The 9,490-nt window shown below is 44.2% G+C and overlaps 1 protein-coding gene and 1 long non-coding RNA gene across 2 annotated transcripts in view; both read left to right on the top strand.

Annotated features, from left to right (window-relative positions):
- LOC146378546 (synaptotagmin-like protein 1) overlaps nt 1–9,490 on the top strand; it is a 59,691-nt gene that overhangs the window by 12,685 nt on the left and 37,516 nt on the right. The gene's annotated exons all lie outside the window — the stretch shown is intronic.
- LOC146378548 (uncharacterized) overlaps nt 3,594–9,490 on the top strand; it is a 10,861-nt gene continuing 4,964 nt past the window's right edge. Inside the window, exons 1-5 of the long non-coding RNA XR_014801471.1 lie at nt 3,594–5,643; nt 6,388–6,588; nt 7,345–7,596; nt 8,361–8,561; nt 9,284–9,484. This is a non-coding gene — a long non-coding RNA (uncharacterized LOC146378548). The remainder of the gene's footprint in view (nt 5,644–6,387; nt 6,589–7,344; nt 7,597–8,360; nt 8,562–9,283; nt 9,485–9,490) is intronic.

The raw sequence follows: 9,490 nt of genomic DNA, 5'->3' as shown, positions 1-9,490 counted from the left end.
CGCATCACACGACCGTTCTCCAACTACTGCCCCATCCTGCAAAGGTACTCTGAACCATGCCATGTTGGGCACCTGCGGATGCGCCCGGACACGGGCAATGCAATGACAGTAGAACCAGGCCCTCTGCACCTTCCTTTCTCCCATTGGGACCGTTTTGTCCCATCCTTTTTGGTCCCATTCGCCATATCTCCAGAACCGAAGAAGCCATCGGCGTGGGCTCTTCGCCACAGCGTCCGGCACCAACCAAAACCCCCACCTAGACAACTATATCATCCAGATACACTTCACAATTTCTGACTCCATGTAACACAGTGTTCATCAGCCGCTGGAAGGTGGCTGGGGCATTTCTTAGCCCGAACGGCATGACGGTATACTGCAAAAAATGGTCAGGCGTAACCACTATGCCCCGTATACCCAACACAGACCCTTTTACTATGGCTACAATGGCGGCTACTACTGAATAGGTGTTTGACAAGCGGCAGACGCGTCCAAATTCTATTCGTCGAGTTATCGTTTCTGTATCATCAGGACATTTTTCATTTTAACTGCAGTCCTGTGTTTTACATCTACTAATAAGAAGCATCTTTTTTTGTACATATACAATAGTTTACCCTTATTACACATTTTCTTAGTTGTCTAAATTCTTTCTGTCACCAACAAGACATTTTAAATTTCAGATTTCAAAGTTTGTATTTTGTGCTCTAAAGTTAAAATTAAAGTGTTGACTGTTATTTTAATTTCTCATCTGTGTTCCCCGCGTCTTGACGCCTCCTGAAGAGCATGATGATTAACATAGCCAAGGCGATTATGAAACACGTCAGGTTTACAGATGAATAATAACAATAATAATAATAAATGTGAGATACTATCTCTACATGAGTGTCTCCTGCAGTTAATATGTAATACACAGATGAAAGATGAGGTGAGATATCTAGGCATTATCTCTTGTCATTTGAAAGATTAACTACTAACAGAAAATAAGAATATCTCAATAATAGACTTAGAATTTTCTATTCTAAGCCAATTTTAAAAAGGTGCCTGCAGATTCTTTGGGAGAATTTGGACAGTCTGTCTGACATCTGCATTGACTCATATTTGTTTAACAGCCCGGGTCTGCGCTCAGGTGTCGCACTTTGGATAAATAAGAGCCGCTAAGCAGCTTAGCAGTAAATGAAATGCGCAGAGAAGTCTGACGTGAAAGCCGTTTCTCAGTAGTCAAGTACGCGAGTCCGTACAGCGCAATCGTTTGACAATGTACTTGATGACATTTCTGTTACAGAGTTTTTACTGCCACCCCCTCTTAATTTAAATATGAACAGAAATTACACAGATAATTTAAAAATGTATCTTAAGCACGTTGGGACCATTAGCTTACATGTTTTCAGTTTTCAGTTTTATTTGTCATATGCAAGTTAGCACAGGGTCAACATTGCAATGAAATGTGTTTGACGAGCAGCAGTCACTCAGCAGCATGATACAGTAGGAGAAAATGTAATAAAATAAAATAATAAGAAAATAGAAAAATAGTAAGGAGCAAAATATTAGAGAGACATGGTAAAAGAGAAAAGATGACTAAATATATATATGTATCTATAAATATAAATATATGTACACTAGTGATTAAATAAGAAAATCTTGAAAAGAAATATGACGGGAGGGCAGATGGGATATTGCACAGGAATGAGCAGCAGAAAATTACAGTATTGCACTTTTAAATATAAATATCAATGACAATAAAGTGGAGTGACCAGTGCAGATTAAACATTACATGTATTATGAAACAGATGGTTTGGCGACAGTGGTCCAGGTAAATGCTACATGGACACCTGATCAGAGGACAAGGGCTTAAAAGGTGTCTGTGTGTCTGTATGTTTATATAATTGTACATATGGAGGACAGATAGCTGCATCGATATGTTGATCATCAATGACCAGCAATTAAGGGAGAGATACCAAATGACAGTTTGCACAAAGATGGCATTACATCCCAAGCCTCCACCGTCCCAGTAACAACAGATTACCACGGAGAATATGGTTTTCAGCTGAGATTTCAGAAGGCTGGTAAAGCAAAGATAAATACATAAATAAATAAAAATAAAAATAATAACAATAATGAAAATGTCATTCTGCCTCATTCAAAATGTCCTAAAACCATACTGGCTGATCAGTTACTGTACAGTGAGATACCGTTTTCTTACTCAAGCACATAAAGGTTGGCTAGATTATAAGAGCGAAAGGTGAGCAGTGAAGCTGTTAGCGTGTTACTTGAAATCATAACAAATGCACTTTATAAAATAAATGCCTAAAGGTTTTTCAGAAATTATTACATAGAATAACAAAGCCATACTTTTACATATACTGAAAACAAAAAAAGCTTTATCTTAAATGTACATAGTATCAGGGTAGGGGAGCTTGAAAGGAGCATGAAGGGTTTATATTCTCGATTTATTGGTCCTTTCCCAGTGGAAGCAAAGTCAAAATCCTGTTACCGTTCAGCTGGTTCTGCCTCTTAACGTGAAGGTGCATAATATTTTTCATGTCTCCCAGGTGAGGCGAGTTTGTGCAGAAATAAGTTGACAACCGCTGTAGTGTGTGACAGAATTATTACATCTTTCAATTATTGTTTATTCTGTTCATTATAGAATCAGCTACTGTTCTACCAGACCTGAGAAACATGTTTTGTCCCGTCCTTTTTGTTCCGATTTGGCATATCTCCAGAACCTCAAAAGCCATCAACAGCGTTCAGTGGGACGTTCAGTGGGTGTCGTTCACTGGCTCATTCAGTGTCGTTGAGTGGGTGTCGTTCACTGGCTCATTCAAATGACATTTTGCAAAAAGACGGCATTACACCTCCAGCCTCCACTGTTCCGGTTACGACAGATTACCCTGGCGAATGTGGGTTTCAGCTGAGATTCCAAAAGTCTGGAACAGCAAAATCAGTGACTTCAACTTGGTGGGGAAAATGCAAAGCAAACATGTGGTCGCAAATTTTGAAGCCACCCTGATAACCTTCTCCCACCAACGATGTGGAGATCCAAGCCTTTTAGATCCAGTTAAAATCAAGACACTTAAAACAATGATAAATGCAAAGACTGGTAACAGCGCTAAGAACCATAAAGCAAGAGAATTTTTAAAAAACTGTGAGAAATAAACTAGGCTCTGCCCATGACTCAATCTTTGCCTCTCTTCCTACCTCATCTCCTCTCACTCCATCTGCTGTCCATCTGAGAAAAAGGCACAATTTGCTATTGCATTAATCTATTATTTAAATTGTCTACATTTAACAACTCTTCACCTAATCCACAATAAAGTAATGATAAAAACTGTTATGGAACCTAGAAATTGTATTTGTTATTGTTTTTATACTTGGATCTGTTGTGCCAAAGTACGTATCCCCGACAGAATTTGTTTCCCCTGTGCTGGGAGCACGCAGGAGGTACTGATGTTTTCATTTTGTGAAAAAGTGAAAAATTAGTATCGTTACATTACCATTCAGTTTGAGGGTTACAACAGAAAATTTTATATATATATATATATATATATATATATATATATATTATTATTATTATTATTATTATTATTATTATTATTATATCTAAAATTATATATTTATTGGAAAAGCCGACGTAGGACAGTTTTCCAATTTCATTGTACTACTGTACTATGTATGACTGTGCAATGACAATAAAGAGTTATCTTATCTTATCTTATCTCACGAGGTATCAGATGGGATTATTTTAATAAACCATTAACATTTTGGCTGATAACTATTTTTATTCTCCTGTAACTTTACTCTATAAAGAGCTAAATCCTCCAAAGTTTCAGGAGTAATGCGTCATAATAAGAAGTGTTTGTGAACGAAAAATCAGCAATGTGGGCTACTGTTTGTCCGTGATTTTCACAGGGGGAACAAATTGTGGCAGGATCAGCCTGATATTATTTGTATCCCACTATAACTTCGTTGTATAAAGAGCTAACATCTCAAAAATGTCAGGAGTAGTTAGTCATTATGAGAAGTGTTTGTAAAATTTGCCGCAGACATCCATGTGATCAACAACAGACACACATCATTCCCCTTCGTGGTCTAAACAAATCAGAGATAGTCAGGGGCGGGACCTCTGTAAATGTCCTTGGTCCAGCTGAAAGTGCAGGTGGATAGAGAAAGGTGAGTAGCTTCAATGAAGCGATACCGATTCATTAAATCCTGAATTGAATGAATATAAATGTCTTTTACCAGAAACGCCAGAATCTCAGGTTAAAGCTCTCAAAACTATTTCAACAACAACCAGCAAATGAGAGCAGGAAACGCATTCCACACGAAGACGTAAACACAGAGCGGACCGACGCATCAGAATTAGCTTAGTCGCCGTGGGGGCTGAAAGCCAAAAGCTCACTAATTCTGATTCGTCGTGTCTGAATCGTCTTTACGTCTTTTTTGCGCAAGATTCTGGGCTGCAGGTTTTGTCTCTCTTCAACCAAAATTCACTGGGCCAGCAGCAAAAGAAGAACCAAACTACGCTTCACATTTGATAAATATCGTCATTAATTCCCTCTTACTTTTGCTGTTTTGCTTCCAACACGATAAAAACCACAGTTCATGCACAGCTCTCGCTTTGTACTTCAGGAAAAGTTTCCCATCTCAAACATCTGTTTTCCGCATTACTCATTCACTTATTACCCATCAGTCTACCGTTGTTTATAGCGCTGGCGGCCGCTGTCTTTTCTTTTCTTTGTACTTAAATGACCTCGGACAAGAAAGCTTAATTTCTGCTGTTCAATACTGAAGAAATTTAAACTTTTTCAAATTAGGTATAATTGCAGAATATTTTTAAGGTTATCTGCTATAAAATCCATGCCAGGAAAATCTCCTTCATGTTTTTTTTGTATTTTATTATCAGTTACTTTGACACAACGGCATGTGCTGTGATGTTCACATCTCTGATAAAGTTTAGTGTCAGTACTGATAAATGATCAGAATTATAAGACTTCTCACTGTCTGAGGAAAAATTGCACCAAATCGAATCTGGACCTTGTGAATCGGAATCAAGTGGATTATAGAAATCAGTGATGATACCCAGCCCTAGTGAATATCCTAGGACCGACAGAAGTGGATATAACTGACCGTGGGCAATGAGAAAAGATGAAAAGAACGATTGATAACTTTTTTGTTAAGTTAAGGCCTGATCGATCTGAAATTCATAGCCAGTGCTCTGACAGGGAGCCATCAATCTTTGAACGCTGATTTGGGTGCGCCCAACTTTTTTTAATGGTGTGCATAAGAAAAAAAGTTAGGCGCACTCAGACAGAGACAGAGAGAGAGACAGTGACACTTGCTGTGTATTTAAAAAAACAAACACTCAAACAAACGAAAGAGAATGACAGACGCAGAAGGCGATTGTACTGTTTGCGGCCACCGACGATGCCTTGCTCTCCCCTTGTACAGTGCGTCGTGATGGCATGTGTGGACCAGGAGATGAGAGGAACAGGAGCCACAGAGCGTCAGCGGCAGACATCCAAGCTGCACAGGGCACACGCGGCGCCACGCAGAATAAATGACGTTCCTGAGGCGCAGCCCAAGGCCAGCCACCCGTAGCCTCCTGGCCTCCTCCTCCCGGGACCTTTGAGGAGCACCCCCCAGCCACAGGTACTCATTCCAATGTTACACAATGGCCCAGCATCACAGGCCATCTCCTCACATTGAAATCTCTCCTGATTTCTGTTGCTTTTCCCTCATCTCTGAGCCGCTGTGTGTGTGTGTGTGTGTGTGTGTGTGTGTGTGTGTGTCTCTCTTTTACACAAAAAGCACATGTGAGTGCAATTGAAACGGCATTAATATGCAATGCACAGGACTTGCCAACTGGGCGCCCTCCTGTGGACCACAGATGCAATTGATTGTCCAAAGCTGTTAATTTCTGCGGCACTAACACCTTCTGACACTTTGTACCGCATTGAGCCAGCAGAGGGAGCCCCTCTTGTCAAATCCCAGTTGCACAGCAGCTGCCCTGCTTCTGTCTGTGTGCTTTGGTGTGTGTGTGTGTGTGTGTGTGTGTGTGTGTGTGTGTGTGTGTGTGTCTGTCTGTGTGTGTGTGTGTGCGTGACAGACAGACAGAGAGAGAGAGAGAGAGAGAGATACAAATCAAAAAGCACTGAAATTCCAATTTTGCACTGCACACCTCACAGTGTCTGTCTGACTGTGTGTCGGTCTGTGTGTCTGTGTGTGTGTGTATGTGTGTATGTGTGTGACAGACAGAGAGAGAGAGAGAGAGTGAGTGACACTTGCTGTGTATTTAAAAAACAAGCACTCAAACAAACGAAAGAGAATGACAGACGCAGAAGGCGATTGTACTGTTTGCGGCCACCGACGATGCCTTGCTCTCCCCTTGTACAGTGCGTCGTGATGGCATGTGTGGACCAGGAGATGAGAGGAACAGGAGCCACAGAGCGTCAGCGGCAGACATCCAAGCTGCACAGGGCACACGCGGCGCCACGCAGAATAAATGACGTTCCTGAGGCGCAGCCCAAGGCCAGCCACCCGTAGCCTCCTGGCCTCCTCCTCCCGGGACCTTTGAGGAGCACCCCCCAGCCACAGGTACTCATTCCAATGTTACACAATGGCCCAGCATCACAGGCCATCTCCTCACATTGAAATCTCTCCTGATTTCTGTTGCTTTTCCCTCATCTCTGAGCCGCTGAGTGTGTGTGTGTGTGTGTGTGTGTGTGTGTCTGTGTGTGTGTGTGTGCGTGTGTGTGTGTGCGTGTCTCTCTTTTACACAAAAAGCACATGTGAGTGCAATTGAAACGGCATTAATATGCAATGCACAGGACTTGCCAACTGGGCGCCCTCCTGTGGACCACAGATGCAATTGATTGTCCAAAGCTGTTAATTTCTGCGGCACTAACACCTTCTGACACTTTGTACCGCATTGAGCCAGCAGAGGGAGCCCCTCTTGTCAAATCCCAGTTGCACAGCAGCTGCCCTGCTTCTGTCTGTGTGCTTTGGTGTGTGTGAGTGTGTGAGTGTGTGTGTGTGTGTGTGCGTGCGTGTGTGACAGACAGACAGACAGAGAGAGAGAGAGAGAGAGCGAGAGAGAGAGATACAAATCAAAAAGCACTGAAATTCAAATTTTGCACTGCACACCTCACAGTGTCTGTCTGACTATGTGTCTGTGTGTGTGTCTGTGTGTGTGTCTGTGTGTGTGACAGACAGAGAGAGAGAGAGAGAATGATTGACACTTGCTGTGTATTTAAAAAACAAGCGCTCAAACAAACGAAAGAGAATGACAGACGCAGAAGGCGATTGTACTGTTTGCGGCCACCGACGATGCCTTGCTCTCCCCTTGTACAGTGCGTCGTGATGGCATGTGTGGACCAGGAGATGACGCAGTGCTCCAAAGGCCTGGTTCTGCTGTCCCTTCTGCGGTCTCCTGCTGCAGACGCTTCTGTGCAGGGAAAGTGCTTCCGAAAAAGGTTTGCAGCTCTATCTCCAGATAGGAGGGTCTGACAAAGACACGGCGGGCATCCTTGGAGTCGGGGAACGATTCTGCATCCGTGGACGCATCACACGACCGTTCTCCAACTACTGCCCCATCCTGCAAAGGTACTCTGAACCATGCCATGTTGGGCACCTGCGGATGCGCCCGGACACGGGCAATGCAATGACAGTAGAACCAGGCCCTCTGCACCTTCCTTTCTCCCATTGGGACCGTTTTGTCCCATCCTTTTTGGTCCCATTCGCCATATCTCCAGAACCGAAGAAGCCATCGGCGTGGGCTCTTCGCCACAGCGTCCGGCACCAACCAAAACCCCCACCTAGACACCAACATCAGCCCTCTACACCTCTTACTTTTTCAGTTATTCCACTTTTGTCCCATCCTCTCCTGGCTTTTTCCCCATAACCCTATCATTTAAGCCTCATCATACCTGCAGTGGGCCACTGGAGGGAGACAAATCACCAAGCACTGAAATTCAAATTTTGCACTGCACACCTCACAGTGTCTGTCTGACTGTGTGTGTGTGTGTGTGTGTGTGTGTGTGTGTGTGTGTGTGTGTGTGTGTGTGTGTGACAGTTAGACAGACAGAGAGACAGAAAGAGAGAGAGAGAGAGAGAGAGAGATACAAATCAAAAAGCACTGAAATTCCAATTTTGCACTGCACACCTCACAGTGTCTGTCTGACTGTGTGTCTGTGTGTGTGTGTATGTGTGTGACAGACAGAGAGAGAGAGAGAGAGAGAGAGAGAGTGAGTGACACTTGCTGTGTATTTAAAAAACAAGCACTCAAACAAACGAAAGAGAATGACAGACGCAGAAGGCGATTGCACTGTTTGTGGCAACCGACGATGCCTTGCTCTCCCCCTGTACAGTGCGTTGTGAAGGCATGTGTGGACCAGGAGATGAGAGGAACAGGAGCCACAGAGCGTCAGCGGCAGACATCCAAGCTGCACAGGGCACACGCGGCGCCACGCAGAATAAATGAAGTTCCTGAGGCGCAGCCCAAGGCCAGCCACCCGTAGCCTCCTCGCCTCCTCCTCCCGGGACCTTTGAGGAGCACCCCCCAGCCACAGGTACTCATTCCAATGTTACACAATGGCCCAGCATCACAGGCCATCTCCTCACATTGAAATCTCTCCTGATTTCTGTTGCTTTTCCCTAATCTCTGAGCCGCTGTGTGTGTGTGTGTGTGTGTGTGTGTGTGTGTCTCTCTTTTACACAAAAAGCACATGTGAGTGCAATTGAAACGGCATTAATATGCAATGCACAGGACTTGCCAACTGGGCGCCCTCCTGTGGACCACAGATGCAATTGATTGTCCAAAGCTGTTAATTTCTGCGGCACTAACACCTTCTGACACTTTGTACCGCATTGAGCCAGCAGAGGGAGCCCCTCTTGTCAAATCCCAGTTGCACAGCAGCTGCCCTGCTTCTGTCTGTGTGCTTTGGTGTGGGTGTGTGTGTGTGTGTGTGTGTGTGTCTGTCTGTGTGTCTGTGTGTGTGTGTGTGCGTGACAGACAGACAGAGAGAGAGAGAGAGAGAGAGATACAAATCAAAAAGCACTGAAATTCCAATTTTGCGCTGCACACCTCACAGTGTCTGTCTGACTGTGTGTCGGTCTGTGTGTCTGTGTGTGTGTGTATGTGTGTGACAGACAGAGAGAGAGAGAGAGAGTGAGTGACACTTGCTGTGTATTTAAAAAACAAGCACTCAAACAAACGAAAGAGAATGACAGACGCAGAAGGCGATTGTACTGTTTGCGGCCACCGACGATGCCTTGCTCTCCCCTTGTACAGTGCGTCGTGATGGCATGTGTGGACCAGGAGATGAGAGGAACAGGAGCCACAGAGCGTCAGCGGCAGACATCCAAGCTGCACAGGGCACACGCGGCGCCACGCAGAATAAATGACGTTCCTGAGGCGCAGCCCAAGGCCAGCCACCCGTAGCCTCCTGGCCTCCTCCTCCCGGGACCTTTGAGGAGCACCCCCCAGCCACAGGTACTC

This window comes from Perissodus microlepis, chromosome 10 (assembly GCF_051167445.1).
Source record: "Perissodus microlepis isolate ML-2025 ecotype Zambia chromosome 10, ASM5116744v1, whole genome shotgun sequence".
Taxonomy (NCBI): domain Eukaryota; kingdom Metazoa; phylum Chordata; class Actinopteri; order Cichliformes; family Cichlidae; genus Perissodus; species Perissodus microlepis.
Note: the sequence above shows the minus strand (reverse complement) of the source record. Positions and strands in the feature narration are given on the sequence as shown.